Raw genomic sequence first — 23,812 nt, 5'->3', positions numbered from 1 at the left:
GCAAGTTACATGGCTTATTAAAAGAATCAAATTACAGCAGCAATTTTCATTAATTTACTTTTAATATAAGTGATTTGGCTCTCTTGAAATGACGAAGACAAAAATCCTGTTCTTCATGAGATGTGTAGTATGTTAAATGTCATGGTCCTGATTTGGACATGGGGAGAGTGATGCTTTGGTCGGTGAGGTCCAGTTGTGATCTGGCTTAGGGTCCTTTTCTGGAAGAAATGACACATATACACCTTTCAGACATAACATTTGGTTCACATTAAAACATTCCTATTTATCACAAGCTGTTGCTTGTGATATAGTCTAAATTCCTATAACTCATTGTCTGTAAAATATCTAATTACTCCTTTTTTTTATTAGCATTTCTACTACTCATAAATTATCTAGTAGTAACAGCATTTAATGACTAATATCCATAAATAAAAAAATCTTATCAAATGTCACACACAAATCTGACTTAAATTTTAACTTATTTTTCACATCTGTCTTTTTCACTTCTCCAATGACTAGACTTTTTCCAGGCTGATGGATTCGTTTGCTTCTTGCATTGATTTTATGCGCATCAGCATAAATGTGGCACTTCAAGACAATTTCTGGATGCAGTTTTTATATGATTCATTAAACTAAATCCTCTGTCGAAATCTGCACTGGAAGCTTGAAATGTACCACAAATACCTACTGTGAGAATTCTGTGAATTCTCTTTTGCAGAATTCTTGAAGCAGAGTGTAGTTCCTCAGAACAGTATTCACTGCTTGGTGTCGCGGACAGCCATCGCACTTCATTCAGATGTCTGAATGAGTGTATCTTCTTCAAGAATCTTTGTTAGGTCCTCCATTTTGCCCCTCTTCACAGTGGACCGAGAGAAAGTGGAATATACAGTTCTAAGAAGAGTTTCCACATCTTGCATCAAAGGTACATTTTTCCAGGCATCATCAATGCCCAAGTCCTCTCTATGGGCCACACAATGTTGTTCAGTTAGGTGAGGTATTTGGTGCATTAATAAAGCTGCAGCTCCATTGTGTTTTCCTAGCATTACTGAGGCACCATCAGATATCGGCATCCTCCTCCTCTCCATGTCAGTCCATGTTTGGAGTAAAACTGAGTAATATCCTACTATCAGGGTATGCCATGGTGCATATTTAACACCACAAATACATTCATTCTACACTCACTGACTGAGTTCACAAATTCAAAGGCATAGTTTTTTCTTCGCCAGCTTTCTGGAAAAACTTTGACATTGTGATCGTGGATTTGTTGAACTGACAGCACAGATGCATTCATTTTGATGCCAAGTAAAATGTTGTCAAAGAGTACTTTAACTTGCTCGGGGTCAGATTTTGTTTTGTGTGAAATCTTGTTTCTTTTCTGTCGGTCTTTTGCGCTCTCCTGCTATAATATACCAATCCCCTGTCCCATCTTGAGTCTTCGTACAATTCCAACAGCTTTCAAATGACTTTTCTACCAATGTGATGCTTGAGGTAGTTCAACATCCATTCAGTCCACATTTTTCCCTCCGAAAACTCACTTGTTACTTAGCATCACTGCACGTTTTGCAGAGCAGACCTTTCTCACTCGAAAGAGAAAAAATGTCACCCAGTTTCACTTCTTGTTTTTCTGTTAGCACACACTCTGAGCGCCATTCCAACTTAAAAGAACTGCATTTCTTTTTTTGCGTTGTGTTGGTGAGTGGTTATGTCGCCGCCCTTCGTTTTGCCATGATGGGGGTTAGCATATGAGTTTCTTTACTCTGTCTCATAGCCGTTAATCAGCTAACCTGTACAGCACGTATAGCAGGGCGCGCATGCAAGCACTGTCAATGCTATGATTGGCTGCGTAGCATCAGTGAACCTTATTGTGTCATTGGTTGGACATCTGTCAGTGACAGGTGTCCAGGTGTCCTGTCAGTGACAAGTTGTAACTCACTGAGTTACAAAGCAAAATGGTACAGAAAACAATATTATTGGTATAATTAATTAGATTAGGTTTGTTATAAGATATTCTATAATATATTTGTATTGAATTTTATTTTGTGCGCAGCATAGACTTTGTTGTGCACTGAATATGTGTGAGCAGTGCGCAATTGCACATTCTACAGTCTCAAATTTGAGGGCTAGCACGACAAGATGAAGCAATGTATAATCCACACAAAACAGGACTACACTAATTGAAGTGGCATGTTCTTTTTAAAAATCTTATCAACCACTACAGATTTATTCCCTGTGGTCTATATCCTGAATTTAAGTGGTGGTTTTAGAGAAACAGTCAGAAAAAGTCAGGAGGACATACAAAGAAGCAGTTCAACAAAGGATAGTGAATGTTAAAACAGGCACAAAAACCTCCTTGGCCTGGTTCGACTAATTTTAGTTCATATTCTCATAATCTCTCTTTTACTTTGTTCCTATATCAGACTTACAGAGAAGTCTGATTCTATAGTCCCTCCGATGTTTATTTGCACAAATATATGGTAGCTTCAAGTGCAATCTGGTAAATAAGGCACATGTTTTTTCTTGTTTGTTACATCTGCAGTACATTGGAATTCGATAGGAATGCACCAAGCTGTGATGCGGAAGGAGTATCTCGTCGAAAAACCAGGTAATTGAGCTTTGTAAATATTAAACAATCCCTGTTAAATATCAACTTGAGACCACGCAGGTAGCAGAAAGAGTCGATTGCACATTTCCAAAGACTGATCACAATCACTAATGGTTACAAATGCAAAAAGTCGAACTGAACTCTAAATTTAAAAAGAAATTCCCAGCAACACAAATAAGGAGGTAACTACACCAAATCTACAATTACATTTGCAATAACTACAACCAATTCTAACGTCTATGGAGAAGAATCACTTTGGATTTTCTGGTGTAACTTGCTTGTAATTATTCAGCTCAATGTGCTTTGTGTTACTGAAACTATGAACTGCTGGGATTAATGAGCTGACAGCCTGGGAAAGCAGTCTCCTTGTTTGAATCACTGAACATGATTGATGTTTGCTGGATCACCTGACGATCAGCTGCCGGCTGCACATGACTCACAGTGCATTTCTGCCTGAAATAAATGATGCTTCATTAACTTATCTGTTGTATTCTGCTGTCAAGTCCCAAAGAAGGGCCAGAAATATTCACCTGAAAATCCAAAGCCACATTGAAGGGGTTCTCTCTCCTCATGTGAAAACACAAATCCACATTAGCCTTTGTGAAAACCACTTTCATCTGTTTCACAAAAAAAAAAAAAACACCACAGGGGAAAGGTCCAATTTTGGTGGGCATCTGGTTGAAAGCTCAATGCCTGTTTCATGATGTTGTTAGGTGAAGATTCTCAAAGATTAAAACAAATATATATATATATATATATATATATATATATATATATATATATGTGTGTGTGTGTGTGTGTGTGTGTGTGTGTGTGTGTGTGTGTGTGTGTGTGTGTGTGTAGTTTATATTCTATATAATCACACAAAGTCTGCTAACCAAGATATATATATATATATATATATATATATATATATATATATATATATATATATATATATATATATATAGATATATAGATATATAGATATATAGATATATAGATATATAGATATATTGCATATAACTTTTATTTAACTTTAAAAAAATTCTTGTGACAGAAGCCAACCAAAAATTTAGAAAACAAAAGAAAACATAATTAGTTTAAGGGCGGAGCGGTTGCGCAGTGGGTAACACTGTCGCCGCACAGCAAGGCGTTTCCGGGTTTGAGTCCTGCTCTGTGCCGAGTTTTCATGTTCTCCTCGTGTCTGCCTGAGTTTTCTTTGGCTTCCTCCCACCTCCAAAAAACATTCACTTCAGGTTAATTGGCCGTTCCAAATTGACCATAGGAGTGTGTGTGTGTGTGTGTGTGTGTGTGTGTGTGGTGTGTGTGTGTGTGTGTGTGTGTGTGTGTGTGTGTGTGTGTGTGTGTGTGTGTGTGTGTGTGTGTGTGTGTGAGTGTGAGTGTGTGTTTGTCTGTCTCTGTGTGGCTCTGCTGTGCTCCGCGGAGTTTCCCCTGCCTCACACCCCAAGACAGCTGGGATATGCTCCAGCCCCCCGTGACCCGTACGAGCGGATTAAGCAGTTAAAGAAAATGAATGAATAAATGATTAGTCTAAAACTGATTACTGTAGTCTTTGTTTTAACAGGTAGATTTAGACAAGATGTAAAAGAAAAATTTGTTACATTCTTTCTTTCTACTTTTTTCTTAGCAAGACAAATAAATCATGTGATCAGACCACTTTCCTTTATTTTTATAATATAAGAGCAAGACAGACGGATGACCCAGCATCAATAGAGATGCACTCTCTGTACTGAGCCCCATTTTAGTTGAATAATAAATGTTCTTTTTTTACTCAGCTAAGAAAACATCTCCAACTTTCCTCTCTTGATCTGGGAAAATGCTCTTATTTCATCACGCCTGGATTACTGCACCTCTTTATTCTCTCCAAACCCAGAGGCAGAACCACAGAGAATAATGTAAGCTCCCCCTCAGATTAGATTTCATAAAAACCTTACAGTTTGTTTTGCATTTCAATGAGGCCTCGCCCCTAACTAATTTAATGACCTTCCTGCCTCCTACGTGATTGAGGAATACATCTGTTCCAAGATCCAAATTTTAACCTACATGTGACATTTTTAGACTCTGACTGACAGATTTTCTCCAGCCAGAAAAGTAGATTGTTTAGGTCAGGAGTTCTCAATCAATCTTTTTCATACTGGTGCCCCCACTTCCATTAACCACATCCCTTTCAAAATCCATTAAATAACATTCAGGCTAATTGCGTCCTGTGGAAATTTATGTTAATTATTATTCCATGTTATAATTTAAAAAGAATGTCAGTCAAAGCCAAGTTGCATATCTAATTTAACTTGAGATAATAATGAATTTGAATAGAAAACACAAAAGAATATATGCAATGATTAGAAATTTGATACTGAAACTTTGACTAGGGATTTTTCCTCATTATGATGATTAATTCCATATAAGAAACAGTCAGCATTCCAATGGAAAATGGGGCAGCCTGCCAAGGAAAAGGTCTTAGGCTAATTGAGAAAAATAGTAGAGGAAAATGCAGACTATTTCTCCTATTTATCTTAACCTGTGACGGATATGAGTTAAATTGCTTTTAAATTTAGTGTGAGTAGCCTGATCTTCTTCCAGAAAACTAGGCAATACTTGACATTCTTGACCCAAATGCAGCTCCGGCCAAAGTAACCAAAGATTCACAAAGAGACAAAACCTTTCTCAAATACAGCAGGAGAAAAGTTGCAGTGTTATAAACTCCCCGATCTTAACTGGAATCAAGCTGGCTCACAGCGTTTGTCTGACTCAGCTTGTCAGGTGCAGGTGTCAGCTTTTAATGTGTTTGGATGATACTCTGACATCCCGTTTCTATGAGGGCAGCACGAACCTGCTAGAGAAAAAGTAACACTAAAACTAAAGAGATAAATCAGTTGACACATTGGGTCACTTTGGTCTAAATAGGTACATTTTATAAAGTTGAAAACACACATTCTTTTTCAAAAACGTCAAGTGGTCTCATGAGTCATTCGTGTAAACTTGAAAAATGACCTCCAAGAGTAATTCAAGGCCCAATTTTCAATATTTCTTCACTTGAGACTCTTGTATAGATCATCTTTCAAAAAATGCTTTTACCCAGATGTACCTGCTGTTCTAACACCTTTTCCTGAAACTTTTTTCTTTCATGATAAACAGAACTGAACCACAACTTCCTTAAAAATCACTGTCTTTGAGACATTAACGATCACGTGTCCTTCGACTAAACCCATATTTCGAGCATTTCCATTTAAATTTCAATGAAACTTGAATTGAATTTTTGGAAATAATCATGAGAGTAAAAAAAAAAATACTGCAGCCAGATGGACGGTGAATTATATTTCTCAGCTTCACTGAAGTGAACATTTTCCAGTGTCATGGCGATGTTAAATGTAGAGCCTGTTAAGCAGACTTACAGAAAATTTCCCATTAGGTGCCCTGTCAGTGCTGTGGGAAATTTACACAATAGTTTTCAAGAACTTCTCCAACTAGGGGTGGATACAATGAGGATATTTTGAGAATACAGCACACAGCCTGGTATAGCTGATGCACCTACAATGCACAATTTGAATTAATTGCCTGATTTTCCATCTTTGTCTATTTGAAGTGTGAGGAGCCTCAAAAAAGTATTGCTATCTTGTGTTTACAGTTAATAAATCTAGGATAATGGCTCTTTGTTCATAAGAACAGACAAAATGAATAACCTACGCTGATGTGCACATTTATTTCAAACAAAATGTTATCAGTTAATGCATGAATTAATTATTTCCTGTGATTCGTTAATCAATTATGCCTCAGATATACATGCCTTGGATGAACAATAAAGTTTAGAACTAAATCAATTCTGTCTTTATCTGCCTGACATGTTTGAGATCATATTCACAAAAGTAGAAATCTGAGACCTGAATAAAATTTTAGCAAGACAGCAAGTCTTGCAAAGCAAATTCTGAATCTGATTTTTAGATGGGTTAGCGAAGAACGTTGTTCAACACATTCTATATTCTCCAGCCACATTTGATATGTTTTTACCATTCCTCAGTTTCGTCACATGAAGGCAGCACAGCGGGTTGTGTTGTGTAGAATAAAGAGCGAATAGGTGGCAGGCTGCTTCAGTGAACGAGAGAGAAATGTAGGCTGGTGCGAAATAACAATAATGCTGTTATTTACAATTTTTCACTTCTCTCTTGCATAGTACTGTCAGTATGAGAATACTGATACACACACACGTACACACACACAGACAGTGTATATATATATATATATATATATATATATATATATATATATATATATATATATATATATATATATATATATATTAACAGTGCCATTTTCTTTTGTAAGATGTTTTAAGCCAGTGACATTTGAAATATCCAACTGTTTCTGTATCAGAGAGAGCAGTTTATTTCTCCAAAATTGAGCTGACCTGTCTTTCACTATAAATGCAAATGGCTCTGAGCATGCTGACAGAGCAACACAAGTACAAAATATGTAGCATGAAAGCTGAAGCAGGAAAAGCAGTGGCAAATCCCCTTTTCCGACTGCTATCTCTACTTTTCCCTTTAAAATACAAATATATTAATGCCTTTAATTCTCATTAAGGTCCACAAAAGCTTCAGTGATTGGGCTCTACAAATGAATACTTCCTAGAAGTAAGAAAAGAAATGACACAAATCAGTTTGAATCCTTTGCAGGTGCTGTTTCTATATTTTCAGTGGGAGTCTTGCACACACAGTAGTCTGATCGACAAAGATATTCTTCACAACCTTTGTTTCATGAAATTTGTTCTCAAGTTTGGGAAAAACCTGGATGATAACAGATTGTCATGTCTTTGACGTTTTGGGCTGCAATCAACAGAATAAAAAGAACAGAAGCATTTGTGCACATATCATTTATAAACTGTAGTCAGAGGAATGACAAAAACTCTAGCAGATTTTTGTTAAATTTATCCTTACATGGATGATGGATCATTATTTATGTAGAATATTCATTACTAAAAAGAGGTAGAATGCTTTGAATACTTTGAAGAGTTGTTGTCACATTGTCAGTTTTTGAGTTGTTTTTGTTTCTTCGGTGAAGAATCGTCGCTACTCATTGAATGCATTGAACATAAACTCATTACTTTAGATCTTTAAGAGAGTGATATTTTCAGCTGCTTTTCATTTCACAGGCATAACTTTTTTACATTTTATTTTAAATTATGAAGACTGAAATACTGACATCAGGATTGCTTCCAGAAAATTGGTAAATGTTTCTTTCTTCTTTTCCCAGAGGATTAAAATTATTTGTGTAGAATATAATATGTATAATATTATAGTATTAAAGTAGCTCAAGAGCAATCTCATGAGAAGAGTAGTGAGATATGAACAAATCCAGGACAGTTACTAAAGGTCAAACAACATGCTACCGTAGCCTATCAGAGGACTGCCACTCTGTCAAACGTCAGTCTGTCGGCTTCACAGGCCCATCGAAGTGATGAAAACAAGTACCATTCATGAGTGAACCCTCATTTACCTTGTGTATTTTCCAGAGCGTGACTGAGCCTCATGCCAGTATACTTCAATTAAGATTTACTACTCATGTTGTGTGTGTTTACCAGAGTCTCTTTCACTGCCAGTGAATTTGATGGGGTGTTTTCATCTGGTGCGTTGTTTTCTTCCTGAGGGAGAGCAAATTGGAAAGATTTTCAAGCAAGTGGATGCACTGAATATCTCATTTTCCCATTTGTTGGATGGAACTTTTTTTCTAAGCGTTTCGGGTGCTGGCTTGTGTATTTTCTGTCTGGCATGTTTGCAATGCTTGCAGAGAGGGGAGTTTCATGATTGCAACTAGAAAGTTATGCACCCCATTTACATGTTAATTACTTAAAGTATATATCAGCTGCCTAATGATCCAATATTATCATCACAAGATATTAAAAATAAGCCGTTTCACTAATGACTGTATGTCTTTAACTAAATGATTGAATACAAAACTGCTACATGAACACACTCATCACTGGCATGTGGAGTAAACTCTTTAATTAATATATTTCCTGCTCTTACTGGAGATTCATTAATATTGACAAAATCAGCTTTGCATCAATCATTAGCAGCAATATATCATAAATATAAGGAAAGTAGTCATTTCTCCAGACAAATAAGCATGGAATAATTAGTGTGTCCGTCCTGAGAGGATTTTGTTAAAGCAAAAAATAAAAAAAAAAGTGTCAAAACAGTCCTGTGATGATGGATTAAAGAAATACCCTTCATTTTCACAATAAAGAGGCCATCATGACAGCTTCACAGGAAAGTTCTGTTCCAAAAGACTCTCTGTACAATACGGCTCTCCATGGACATCATGCAATATGGGCCCTCTGACTCTGGGATGAGAGACTGTGATTGGCAGTTGGTTTTTTTCTAGACATCTGTGCCTTGGGATCATTCATGATATAATCCATCAGTCTGTGATGATACTCAATGCATTTGATTTCTGCCAAGTGCTAGAATTTCAACAGAGAACCTATGAAATGATCTGTCTGTAGAATCCAAAAGTGTAATGCTAAGGGACACAATTTAAAAAAATATAAAACACAATATAATAAATTACAAATCTTTTTTGATAAATTCTCAATTGAAAACTGTTCAGAGGGACTATATTAGAACACCTTACCTCAACAATCTCGCAGTTTTTTGTAACAACTATGTTTTGTTATTTGACAATCATAAAATTTGACACAGATGCAAAATAGGGAAAGTTGTAGAATGCTATATAATAGCACAGAAAAACGGGTTATTTTATGATACATAACATATTCTGAATCTCACATAGACTTAAAAGTTGTATAAGACAAATTGTATATTTGAAACTATGTAAATGTATGTGAAAGGGTAGATGCTTGCTGATACCTCAGCTTTACCACTGTGTATAACCTCTGTTCCAGATGAAAGTTGTCAAGATGAATCTTTTTTTCCTATTTAATTCTAAATCTCATCATCTTCCACTTCTCCTACCCAGTTCAATCCCTTCATTTACACTAATCCTCTTAGAGTCGCCTCCTCTATTTCATCTTATTAAAATCTGAGTAAGGAAGTTGACATTAAAATATTAATATGCCCCTCTAATTTCAGACAGTAAACCCGCTGTTCATTGAACAGGTCAAACCTTTTCAAATAGGTTCTGCTTTTCTTTGTCCTGTTCTTCAAGCATTCTCTTCTTGTTTCTGTGTATCTCCAACTCTGACAGTATTGCACTGAGTTGAGGGATTTGTGCAGTGATATGGCTGGTCTGACAACAGAGTTTTAAACGAAGAAGGGGTTAGATTGGATGGCATTTCAGTGATCAGATGTGACTGGCTGTAGTGGATTGCTTTGATTGGGACTGTGCTTCAGCTCTGGGGATAGTCATCTGACTTTATACTGCATGAACACAATTTTAAAGCGTTTCTCTGCAGCCACTTGCTGCTCACAGGCCATCGATAAAATGTTTGCTTTGAGTGACAAGTTAGGACACGATCAGCAAAGAGTGATCTTAAATGTTGTTTGTGCACACAGCAATCATTGCTCACATTGCCATCGTTGATCACTCTCTGAGATGATGCAGAATATTTATTTCATCTTTTTTTATAGTCCATAGGACAGACTCAGTGTTCCACTGCCAGCCTTCTAATTTGTTTGGTTGTTATACATAATAATTCTGCTCCTGGGGATGAGTGATGGGACTTTATGGTTGTAAAGATAAAGTACACACACACGCACGCACGCACGCACGCACGCACACACACACACACACACACGCACACACACACACACACACACACACACATAAATACACTTTAACTTCACAACAGCCTCAACATAATACCAATTTTGTTTTAGTATATTTTCGGACCAAGAGCTTCTAAACTTTCAACCCTGTTAAAGTTGCATTTTTCCTTCATATAAATGACTCTGGGGGCAATTTTTAGTCTAGCAGTGTGGCAGTGATAAAATCAGGTGAAAGAAAATTAATTAACTTCTACTGACCCCCCAAAAATGGAGTGGAACAAGTGACGGAAGATAAATGCTTCGTGGTGATCAGTTCCATCATCTCCTTTTTCTGTCCTCCGTATTTCTTTTTGTGAAGGATTTCTTTGTACTTCAAGTCCAATCTCGTAAATCCTCTGAAGAAGAGAATGCAAGTAAAAACTTAGAGATTTCTTCTGCTAAAGGTGATTGTCAGTGGCTTTTCTCTGCTCACCAAAACATTATGAAGTTTTTAACAATTTAGTGAAAAGAGGTTTTGTGGAGAAAATACAACCCCTACCCCTCCTCCCAATATGTGTCCCTGTGTGTTACTAATTGAATTACAAAGACAAAACGCTGTCTAACAGCTGTATCCACTATTATGCTGACTGTGATATTGTCCTCTGGATGATTCTGGGAATTTTGAAAACTAAACTTCTAATTGGGTTCAGCAGAGTTCTGTATAAGAGATGAAAGGTGGAAAGTCATTAAATTTTTCATGGAAGGTAACATGTTTCATGCTGCAATAGAATTTCAATAGATCTGTCAATAAATTTAACTAATTGGTATTACAATCTCTCTCTCTCTCTCTCTCTTGGTAAATGTTAAAATATTAGATGTTTCTTTTTTTCAGAAAAAGCACCGAAATTATTGAAAATCCTCCTTACGTGAATCTCTTTTTGGATTTTGTGTCAACGTGATTATTTTGCAATTTGGCTTTTATGAATAAACGTGATGTTCAAAATCTGAATCTCTCTATCTCTCTCTTTTGCTTTAATCTGAGAAGAGGAAGGATTGTGTAAGTTTATGTCACCAGTGAAGACATAAAATGTTTCAAGTGTGGATGGGAGGCACACATCATGTGTAACTGTCAGAAGGGAGAGGATCAGTGCGTGCTGTCGGCTGCCGTGGGGCAGGAGGCTGCGCACACAGGGGGACTGGCGGCTGGAGCCACAGAGCCAGTAGTTGCAGCTACTTACGCAGCTGTGGCGGCGTCCGGCGATGCGGCCCGGGCTCCGGGGCCACGGCCTTGTGGGTTTCCGACTCCTTTACCTGCTGGGTTGCCGACTGCCAACCCGGAACCGTAGAATAACAGGAAGGATACAGGTGACAGCGAAAAGGTTAAACAACTGGAGGCCGCAATCTCTCTGGTGTCTTCCAGTGCTGCGGTCCTGATTTCACAATCGCACGCCACGCGGAGTCACCGGGCATCAACCCAGAGGTCACATGTGACATCACAAAGGTTAAACAGTCACTGGCCGCCAACCTGGACCACAGAATAGCACGCAGGACATGGATTACAGCAAAGGCTGAAGGGGCCAGAGAGACAGCCGCCAGGGTGGTAGAGTCTCTGCTGGAGAAGGACGATGAGGATGATGATATTGTGATAGACGAGGAATTATTAAAGATAGCTCTTAAAAGGAAAAAACTAACAGAAGAGTAAATAAAGTGAAGAAAATTGCTAAAGAAACACCTGAGACACATCCTGATACAAGTAGCTCTGACAACGAAAATGACAACTGTCTGAAAGAGGCCGTAACAGAAAAATATGATTCGCAAAAAACAGACAAATCCCAGCAAGACACAAAAGGTTCGAGGGCAGAAGTAGAAAACTCTTTCTTGACCTCAAAATGTTTCTGGATAGTGTCAGCTTTTATATGAAAAGCAAAACATGAAGTGGTGAACCAGTTTTTACTGACCAAGAGTTTTATAGATTGAAAAAACTAAGCTCTCTCTCTCTCTCTCTCTCTCTCTCCCTCCCTCCCTCCCTCCCTCCCTCCCTCCCTCCCTCTCTCTCTCTCTCTCTCTCTCTCTCTCTCTCTCTCTCTCTCTCTCTCTCTCTCTCTCTCTCTCTCTCTCTCTCTCTCTCTCTCTCTCTCTCTCTCTCTCTCTAACATTGTCATAGCTCTGGGTGTCCCTTTTTACCTGGAAAAGAAAGGGCAACATTTCACTCTAACTCCAACCACCATTCTACCTATAGTTCTCATGTCAGCACAGTCTACTTGCTGGGCTGTGGAGGACCACATAACATTTCAAACTCTTGGAAATCTTAGGATGTAATTGTTTTTATGTTGTACAATCCTGAAAGAAAAGCGTCTTTTCCATATTCATCTGTAGACAAATGTTAGCCTTGATACAGAATGTGAAAATGAATGTAAGAAATAGTTTGGTAACAGTAAAATAAATTGGTGATGCAATTTGGATGCAATTCATCAAATTTTAGCAGACAGCAGTGGAAAGTAGGATTATGTCGGAGAGAAAACTCCACTGAGCAAGCTTTTTAAAACATTAGTACAAAAAAAGAAAGCTTAGCCTCTTTTTCTCCTCCCCAACTTTAGAGTTAGTGTGTTTTGCCTCTTAACCAAATGACGGAATCAGCACAGTAATTTCCAGCAGGATAATAAATCACCTCTACCCTGGAGACAGACAAACAAGGCATGTGTGATGGATAGTCAAGCTGTTAAAATGTGAAAATGCACAGTTTGATTGCAGACAATACAGAAATTCAACCTTCGCCAAGAGGCGTTTTGCCAACATGAAACTACTCACTATCATGAAAAATAATGTTTTGGTAAAAAGGTGATTTAAAATGATGTTGCTCAGGGTGGCTATAGTGACAGTAGCATCAGAGAGAAAAAAATCACTGTAAATGCTGGAGTATGTCAGTGTGACATAAACACATAAAAAGGCAAGCTATGAGTAAACACAATCTATCTAACTGAATGCCAAGAGGAAAGACAAATGAGAAGGAACCAAGAAGCAGTAAAGAGCAAACAGGTTGTGGCAGTTAGCACTGAAATACGATGAGAAGGGATGCCAGGGTAAACACAGCTATAGGTAACCAACCATGACATTACAAGGTGAGTAAAGTCAGGTTAAGGAAAGAGAAAAGAAAATGAGGCACATAAAAACTTAGCTACGTCCTATAATGGAATGAAATGATTATGTAATCGTAATACACAACGGAGCTTGCTGGAGCTTTGTCAAGCAGCAGTGCAGGAAGGGGGTGTTGCGGCAGTGGGGGCTAGAGAAAGGATCGTCTTTTCGGGGCTAAATTGTCTGTGACTGCTTTGCTTGTCCATCATTTCTCTCCACGGCCTAATTACAGCTGGTTCCACCTGGCAACACTCCTCCATCCTCCTCAGCACACAAAAATGGTGACATGCAAACCAACTGAAATTCAGTGATGAGGAGCCAAAGCAGGCAGACAATGTTTCTTTTTTTTCTCTTGAACTCCATTGCATCCAATAAAATTAATGAGTTGTATCGGGACTATTTGCTTTTCAATTTCTACAAAATATTAACAATGCTTCTTTGGCATCAATCGTTATGGCACAATAAAAAAGACTTTTTCTCAGATTTTTCAGATCAGTAATTGTCCAATCATAGCTCATTAGGTCTTGCAAGCAATTTCTCCACATGATGCATTCTGTGCAGTGTGTAGCATACACAGGGCTGTATATTATTAGATATTCTTTCATAGCGTTTGAAGGGAACTCCCTATTCATACGGCTCAGTTTCAAAAGACAAGAAGCATATCTCGTGTCAAATACTTTATATGGGAAAATTTGAAAAATGATGATTGCAATAATAATTTTTGTCATAACATTTGGTTTTCAAAACAACTTAAAAAGATAGTAAGCTACAGATAGCAAAAACAGCAGTAGTAGAAACTGCCAATGTCATCACTGTAAACTGTGTGTGTGCTCAATGTAAGCAGGAAGTGTGTGATAGATGTAGCAGAAGTGTTCAATGAGCTGCAGAGACAACCAGAAGCTAGTGTTCATTTCTTCTCATTCTGTATCATTATCTCAGCACTTGAGAGGCTTTTGAAATCAGAAGCCTTTTCAAACACGAGCAGCTCCCTTTAAAAGTTCTTGGGCTCTATCAGAACTGCTCCTAAGATGTGTCACGATGACAAGTCTCTGCCTTCACTATCTAATTTGAAGAATGTTCTTTTCTCCCCTCCAAACAATGATGGAGACCATCCCTGAATAAAAGAGCTGTGAGGCACTTCACCAAGCGATAGACTACTGCCTTCAACTCATACTTTCTGTTATTATTACCTCTGAGACTCATTTTAAAGCTGTCATTCACACTAATTCAAAATGACTTTTCAAAGAAACTCCGTCATTAGATAAAGGGGGGGGAGGGAAGCCTAGGTGTAAATTAAGATTGGTATATGAAAGTGATGCCTTTGAAGAAATGGGACAAACAAAAACATAAATTCACCAATGGTGTCTTCAGGTCTCAGCACTCAGTATGGTAAGATATTCAGAGGCTGAAGTGAGCAAAAACAGAGACCTTCAGAATCTTTCAAACAGCAAGTGAGAAATAATGTCTCACATTCATACAAATACATATTAAAAAAGCTTTATTTTATGCTTATTTTTAGATTTGGGATGCAACATGGGATGACACTCTGAATCACTAATTACTTAGCAAGTGAAGGAATTGGTCTATGAAACTCACCACTTCAGTCCCACGTCCAGATGTACAGTGAATATTTGATCAGCATTAGAAATCATTCTTCAGAATTAAAAATAACAAATTGCAAATCCTGATAATTAGTGTCAGTGTCAAATAATAGTGCTGGCAATTTAACAAAGACAAGTATGACATGTATGCAATGTACTTAATGTGTCTGAATCACACTCATTCAGTTCAGTGCACACAAAACAAACATGAAACAGACTGAACTTTGTAGTGCTATGTATGTACAGTATATACACCGCAAACAGGCAGAGGATGAAAATGGTCAATGACAAGCACAAAGCCTTCCACTATTCAAATGCCATTAAGCTGTCTGTCAAAGGAGGAGTGTGGCAAAATATTTAACATCCTCTTCGAGTCACAGGCAACAGTTCAATAAAGCCCATCTACCTGCAAACACCAGGAATAACAGGGAACTACCCGTATAGCTGTCTGCACCATCTGGACAAACGAGTTACCTTACTGAGAGTGACACCCTGTACCTCTTTTAATCCAAACACTCAAGGATAAATGGAGGATTTCCACAAAAGTAGAACAGGATTCACAACATGGTGTCACTTCAAAATCTGACTGAGAGGGTTTCGAGAGGCTGGACTCTCTTTTCTATAATACTGAACAGTAGTCAGAGGGACTGCACTTCCACCAAAGCACCTCAGTTACCCCCATTATGCGACTGCATCTAAAATCATTGATAGTTTAATCATATGAGTTGCTGAGCAATCACATTGCATTGTAACATTTTTAGCTTACCAAGAACGACGAGATGGTCCTGGGTTTAAATTCACCTCTTCTGTCTAAAGTTAGGATTTAGCATTTAGGTTTGATTGGGTTTCCTGTGGATTTTGGATTCATCCCAGTCAGAAAACATGCAATATGGCTTAATTTATTACGCCTGATTTGCAATTGCCCCGTGATGTGCTAGCGATGCATCTAGTGGCAATATCCAGGGATCAGCTCCTGTGAAACACAGGACGGATAAGCAGCTGAAGACAAGACGATGTATGTATGTATGTATGTATGTATGTATGTATGTATGTATGTATGTATGTATGCATGCATGCATGCATGCATGCATGTATGTATGTATGTGTGTGTGTATGTATGTATGTATGTATGTATGTATGTATGTATGTATGTATGTATGTATGTATGTATGTATGTATGTGTAGATGATTTCCCATTAGGTGCGAATGTGACTCTGAATGATTGTAACCTTAATCCTAATTGGACACATGTCCAGCTTGAACCCTGTCTCTCACCCAGTGTCAGCTGGGATAACTTCCTCTGTGAACCCAGCACAGGACGGAAGGTAGAATGGATAACGGTGAAATGATACTTCTCGAAAGAAGGGTTTTCAGCAGGATGTAGCTCAGTTATGTAGGAAGATCAATCAACTTTTTTTGCACCAAATAAAGCAATACATTGTATTATGTAATACGAAACATTGTGTACCAAGATGATAGTTTGATTGTTGATTATATTTTTTTTCCCAAGCTCTAGAGGCTTTATACGTGAAGTTAGAAGCAAAACCTGTGACCCTATCCTGGATTCTGGATCATCAAGATACACCACCAAAATCTAATGGAATGTCCCTTGAAACACACCCTGCCCCTGTAAAATTAGAGCCCATCTCAACTTTTCTAATAATTTTGTTGACTGACAAACAAACAAACAAACATAAAACAAGGCCAGCCAGAGCATAACATTCTAGTCAGAAGCAATGAAAGTGAAAATCTAACAAAGAGGATCGTCTCTCCCTCTCAGGAAGTGCTATGAGTAACTCACGCAACGTATTAAAAAGAAATACCTCTTTATACCTCTGTATTGTTTACATTATGTCTTCATGCCTTTATGACAACCCTGACAATCACAGAGTTATTTCCATGGAGGAAATAACTCTATTCTTTTTGGATGATTTACAATGGAATCTATGCAAGAAGAGCGTGCATTTAAGGTGCTGAGGACAGGCAGAGATAAGGCGCCATGTGAGAAATGAAATAGAGTTCTCACTTTGGGAGATGAGAAAAAAATCATGGAGAGCATTTTATAACTTGAGCACCTCATAAGTAATAAAATACTGCCACGTGACACTTTTATTGACACAGACCTTAAATTATTAACCAAACCATTTGGAAGTCAGATTTCCACCTTATGTCAGTCAGAACATATTTTATGGCCTTCTCTACTTCCCCACTTGGGGAGTGAATCTGTCGCTATTACACAAGTCACAAAGTAACCTGCTACAAGTTTGCTACCAAATAAGTGACACATACTATTTTTGGCTACTGGGTTATTGGTTACTGTACTGTTGTCCAGTCGGTGTGACTTAGTCAGTTTGTAGAATTGGCTATCTGAACACAAAAAACAAAAAAAAAAGGAATTTGAATTAAAAAATGTAATCATATTTTAAATGATGTTGTTTGCAGATAAATGTTTAGTGCTGCTATAAAAGATTAAATGTTTAAACAAAAGCAACAGCTTAAATAGCATGCCTCAGTTATCCTGCAATCATTTTATCCCCCATTCTTCCTGGATGATATACAGTTATAAATTTTATAACATTGGAATTACGACCTTCTGGTCCAAGGAGTCATGCAAACAAAGTATGAGGTATCATGATGTCAGCAGAAAAGCCAGATTTGATGGTCATTCCACAGTTGTTTGGGCAGTAGTGATTATGCCTATTTAAGCTCCTCGCCAGCAAAGTCCAATTAATTCACTGGTGAATATGCTGCCACTTAATGGAAACCCACTTTCTGTTTCATTTGTTGTTTCATCCACCAAATGACTGAGGTTTTGTCACAGTAAACATACAACAAAGTTACACATGATAGAAGCTGGCTTAACAAATTACTCAGACTATGCAACAACCACTTAGACAAAGGAAAGCTGCATCTCTTCCAGCTGCACTGAATGTCTGTCATCATCCCTCTTATGATGAACCGTCATACTCATTCTGCATCTATTCCTTTTTTCTTTTAAAATTTGATTTTGATTATGCTGAAAATTTTGAAGAATTACAAATTGGTTAGAGCTGTAGGGGGGTGAAGTAATTTACATTTGCACCAAATTTCATCAAAAGCTATAAATCGGGAGAAATGTTTATTTGAGGTTCCTCTCTGCTGCATCTTCAAGGACACATTCCTAACAGTAGTTAAGTCTGTGTCTTCACGCATTGACTTTTGTATTATGTTGTCCTAGTGAAACCATTAAGACCGTGTCACAGGGGTGTTTCTCTGTCACTGGCTACACATGAACTTGGCCAACACAATTCCGATTGGATCAAAACTCATTGTCTCCGCTTTCATCTCCATCAGCAGCAGGTGCAGCTGCAGAATCAGCGAGACACTATTCATCGCTGTTGCCCTCACAATTTCATTGGGTCCATTTGTGTGAAGAGACACATTGCAGAGAAAGTGAGGCGAATGCACACACAAACAATTCCAGCCTGGGAAAAGGGTGAAACCGAAAATCAAGAAAAATACATTAGCCATTTAGTCGAACAGGTTGTTTCATTGGTGGCAGGTTGGATTAAATGGATTCTGCGAGTGAATGTGTTTCTGCTGTTGTGTACTTCATAAAGGTGAATGATACTCGAAGCGAACTCTTCTCACTTCTCATCTGAAGCCAATTCTCTTTACAAATGTGCGGGGATGTATATTTCATATTCACTTACACTTGAATAGGAGCAACACATTTATCACTTCAGACAAACTATACAAAAGGTCAGCAAATTAAGATTGTGGACATTAAGGCAAAATCTGATCCTCCGCTTACACAGAACACATTGTAACCCACAAGAAATTGATTTAAACAGAAAAGCCTTGAAAACTCAGCAGAGCTTCACCAAGTTTTTCACACATCTCTAATGGAATCTGAGTTTCAAATTTCAAAGATGTCTTTGTCTCTTTGTTTGGTGTTTTTTTTTTTATCTTTACTTGAATTGGTTTATTTATTAATTTACATTCAACAGTGTAGGAGCTTATCATCTATCATTATTGATTTTTTTTTCTTTTCAAAACGTGGGTGTATTTATGTCCTTGCACAGAATGTTTTGTGTTGACTTATTCATAGAAAGTACAATGTCATCTTTAATCATACTTTATATAGTCTTAACTGGTCACAGTTTTGTCATTTAAAATCAGAAAAATTAAAGTAAATCAGAAAATAACTATACATAATATTCTAAATACCATATAGTGCAATAAAAATTTAAATCAGTGTTCTCAGTTATATTCTATAGTACTACTAGACAATATCAACAGAGTATTGTGTAGTAGAGATTGGGTGGCAAAAGAGCCTGGAAACCATCACTTGCATGGTGGAGTAGTAAACAATATTTTTAGTTCATAAGATCCCAGCTGACCTTTCGCACCTTCTATGGGCTCAATATGCATGGTCACCCTCAGGGCGAAGTTACAGCATGCTCAGCATGATAAAAAAAAAAGAGGCCTCGCATCCTTTGTCCCATCTACCATTTTACTGCTCAACAAGCTCTGAACAATTTGAATGCTATTTTAAATCACCACTTTATGTTATTTTGCATTTACAGAGAATAAATGATTCTATTTCTCCTCTGCCTTTTGTGATATTCATGCTTTTACATTGTAATTGCCCTTCCACTTTGTGGGCAATAAGGTTTTTCATTCATTTGTCTAAATAATGTAAAGTTATATGTAAGGTGAAACTAGACAAGGACATCAAAATATAATTTTTACATAAGCATTAAATAAACTGTGTGATACCTACTGTATACAGTCGGTGTATCAAATTCTCTTCAAAAATCAATCATCAGTATCACGGAGGTGAAGAACATCTATTTGGAATTTATTCCAGATAAATATTTTATTCTCTCTACCTTGAGTTCAGAAAGTATACAACATTAATGGTGAACTGCATCCCAACTAGCTTCTCACTTCCATCATTCATTTCATTCAAGTGCATGTATTCACTGTCTGTAAGATAAGATATTCCTTTATTGGTCCCATAGTAGGAAAATCTTTAACTGCAGTCTGCACCTCTAGCAAATACTGCAGAATACTGTGTTCTTCATTATTGAATTCTTAACAGTAATATAGTCCTTAATCCTGTACAGTATTGCTAATCAAATATTTTCAATACCAATTTTACACCAGTGCGTCTTTAAGATATAAATTTAGTGTAAATATATGTAAACGATGCTGTGTAAAGGCAGGAAAAAGAAAGAAAAGGAAGGAAGAAAATATAGGAACCGATAATGATATATTTATGCAATTCTTTACAGCAACAAAGGTAAGAGATTTCATTAAACTGGTTTCAGCCGCCAATCTGAAATCCACTGGGATGAGAAGTAATCCATCCTTTTATTTAAATCTTGGCTTTCACATTAGATCATGAGTACTCTTAAATTAGCTGAATTCCGTTTGCAAAAATGTCTGTGGTTTTTTTCTCTTTTTTTGGGCCAATTCCAGAGGTATGAAGGTTGTGTTGAAGTGATCATGAATATTCAGCAGTCAGCATGATCTGACCTCAGTCTCACTGGGTGAAGAGTAATGGTGAAAAACATGACTGATTGGTATTTTCACACAAAATGCATTTGGCATTGTGTGTGAAAAGCACTACTCAGTGGCAACTCAACTATTGAGACTACTCTTTGTTTAGTTGATGATAAGGTTAGTATGTAGATGACGTTCTGGAAGTAATGTCCACCCCAGGGGAAAGAATAAACTGAGTGTATTAAGTTTATGACTTCTGCGGTGAACAGAAGCATCCTCAGGGAGAAAAAAACTCTCTGGGGAGACTTGTTTTTTTCTTGTCAAAAGGGAATGGACCAAATCAATGGAGTGTCATTAATTGCAGGACGTGCCTTGAAACTTGGCTGCAATAATTCCCAGAGGACATGACCATGAGCATTACTACAACACATAAATCACAGTGGCCGTTAGCTTGGCCGATTGACAACATGAAATCTCAAATCATCATGAAAAAGGATAAATAAAAAAATCACACTCCTGGATATAGCCAAAAATTTTACAACTGATTGGATATTTGACTTTTTCATACATTTTTGGACATGATGACTTAATCAACCAAGAAAATCTTAAAGTTGATTTGTTTGACTAATTGTCACATAGAATAAAGAAAAGCTGCAAATTCTCACAATCGAAAAAGAAGAGAAAATAAGATATTTATGAAATATTATCTTCGGTTAAGGTATGTATCCTTACTACTTGCTGCTTTCTTGTTACTGATAAAATGTTGTCACTTTGATTTATTTGCGAATGTTAAACTTGTGATACAACAATTTTAATTCATTCATCTGTTTTTATTGTGCACTAGGACATGATGCAAAGGAGAGAAATCCTCCCCTTCAAGCTCCTTATCAATCTTTGGATACAGAGCGAGGGATAGTTTGCATGTGTGAGCTCTCTCTCTCTCTCTCTCTCACACACACACACACACAAACACACACACACACACACACACACACACACACACACACACACACAGACACACACACACACACACACACACACACACATAGCGGATGCCTCATAAAGTCAGGCAGCTTAAGAGCCTATAGCTGCTTTGGCAAAAACACTTTCCATGCATACGGTTTGGAGGGGAGGAAGGTAATGAGTCAAATTACTTTGCTAAATGGAGGTGCCTGGTGCTCTGGAGTATAACACTGTGTTAAGGTGACCTCAAAAGGCCCTGTGCTTTACTCTTCCACTCTGCTGATGGTTAGATTTTAGATAAGATCATATCAGTAAGTTTAAACAGGATTAGTGAGCAGTTAAATGTAGATAACAGGCTGGGATGAAGAACATTTCAAAATATCACAACTGTCATATATTTGCAACCTATTAATTAAAAAGCTTAAAAGTTTGCATGATAAAAGTTGCCTACATTCCTACTTGAAAAAGAAAGACATTGTTTCCATTGGCAAAATGACTCAAGGGACGAAAGGCAGACAGGGGGACAGATAATTGAGAGCATTAAGTTCAATGGGTCTAAATTAATGTCAGGGGGAACTAATGTAATCATTGGTTTTCTATGAAGTCGAATGTTCTGTGGGTCTGATCTAAACAGCCCCATTATGGATTTAGAAAGGGTTCAACTAGATGAATGGAATGTCAGCCACACAATGAAATTGCTCTTACCCATAACGAAGCATGATCAATCAACGCAGATGTAGATAACATGACATGGTGGGCAGTAGCCTAATAGACCAAGTCCAAAAATCAATCACCAAGTCTTAAGCTTGTTGCAAAATTCATAGTAAAATGTGTGAGAAATGGACACAGATGGAAATGTTGCAGACCAGAAAAATCAATGCTAAATAATAATCAATGGGAAATTACTTAAAACATGCTTTAAAGGTCATACATGACAAAAAAAATCAACAGGCAATTATACTAATGCTAAAAAGTGAGGCCCACACAGGTGGTTGGATTTTACTGCTCGGTTCATAAAGCAGGGTTGGAGGGTGTGAGTGCGAGACAGGTGGTACGTATGTCGTGTGTGTGTGTGTGTGTGTGTGTGTGTGTATGCACTTTCATTTATCTATCCCTCTGTGTATCTTTGTGGCGCTGCATTTCTTCACAGGTACTGATCCAAGTGCCTCTAGATGCTGCTGCCATTTGCTCCCCTGCCAATCAAAGGCCCCTGCAGAATGCCAGTCCCTCAGAGGCCTGCTTTACAGGAGACTTACTGGATGTCAGTTTTACTCACATTCATGCTGTGCTCTACCCCTGTGGCAGCAAAGTAACAATTGTGAAGGATGTTTATGAAATATTCTGTCTATAAATTCATATTAGTATGAAGGTTTTAACAGGAGGTTCAGGTGAAAAATGAAACATTTCAAGTTAACAACTTAAAAAAGTTAGTTACAAAAAACATTATTCCAAAAAAAGAAATAACAAAAAGCAATTTATCAATGCCTCTGTCTGCTTTTTTGTTGTGGTGTTTTCCCTGTGATTTCTCCATATACGGGAGATAAGACACAGCATCATATGTGGGTCATGGCATAGGTGAAAGAAGCTTCTACAGAGATAATGACTTTTTAAAAAGACTGGCATGCCATTAGTTGAAGTGTCCATAGGTTGGACACCGTGTAATGTTACAGTTACAGACCGTCATTGTGACACAGGTTCAGAGGATGGCAGCAGCCATTACTCTTATACTGGCTTACAGGAGTTTTTCACAGCCGTAATTCAATTTTCCCGACATCAGTAGCTGAAATCAGAAATCATGGTGAAAGAGATACTGACATCATCATTGACATTTGCACTTTTATTCTGTTACCAATGAATGTTGAAGAATAGGAAATTTGACTATGGTACAAAATGACTAATTATATCTTAGATGCAGACCTCATCCTAGACACAAGGCCTTTCTCACCTTCCATCCATCTTCAGGAAATATTTCCAGGTGTTCTGCAATATTTCAATGCAGTAATAATTAAATCAATGCAGTAATAATTAAAAGGGAAATTTGGGGGATGACAACAGAGCAATACACAGCTTTAATGTGTGTCATGGAGAAACGCATCTGTCCCGTTTGCATTGCTGATTCTGGCACAGATTAGCATAGCCTGTAAAGAATTGCTGACATCACTAAAACAGGCTATACTAATTAAAGCCAGAATCATCAATTCAGACCTTCGGACACCTCAGCCCCTAAAAATGGAAGAGAAGTTTGGTTCCATGCACAGTTATGGTTGGACACAAATCAAACACAAGTATCAGAGAGCAGGTAGATAAATGTTTGTAAT

The 23,812-nt window shown here is 37.6% G+C and overlaps 1 protein-coding gene across 3 annotated transcripts in view; it reads right to left on the bottom strand.

Moving 5' to 3' along the window:
- Positions 1-23,812, bottom strand: part of chrm3a (cholinergic receptor, muscarinic 3a) — a 73,662-nt gene that overhangs the window by 17,620 nt on the left and 32,230 nt on the right. The window contains exons 3-4 of one of the 3 annotated variants that reach the window (XM_068327333.1): positions 10,585-10,721; positions 8,178-8,240 (exon numbers count right to left, since the gene is read on the bottom strand). The exons of 1 other annotated variant lie outside the window; for it this stretch is intronic. The gene's annotated coding sequence lies outside the window, so the exon portion shown is untranslated. The remainder of the gene's footprint in view (positions 1-8,177; positions 8,241-10,584; positions 10,722-23,812) is intronic. One more of the 3 variants, XM_068327334.1, reaches the window with a different exon arrangement.

This window comes from Antennarius striatus, chromosome 11 (assembly GCF_040054535.1).
Source record: "Antennarius striatus isolate MH-2024 chromosome 11, ASM4005453v1, whole genome shotgun sequence".
NCBI lineage: Eukaryota > Metazoa > Chordata > Actinopteri > Lophiiformes > Antennariidae > Antennarius > Antennarius striatus.
This window is presented reverse-complemented; position numbering and strand designations above follow the sequence as displayed.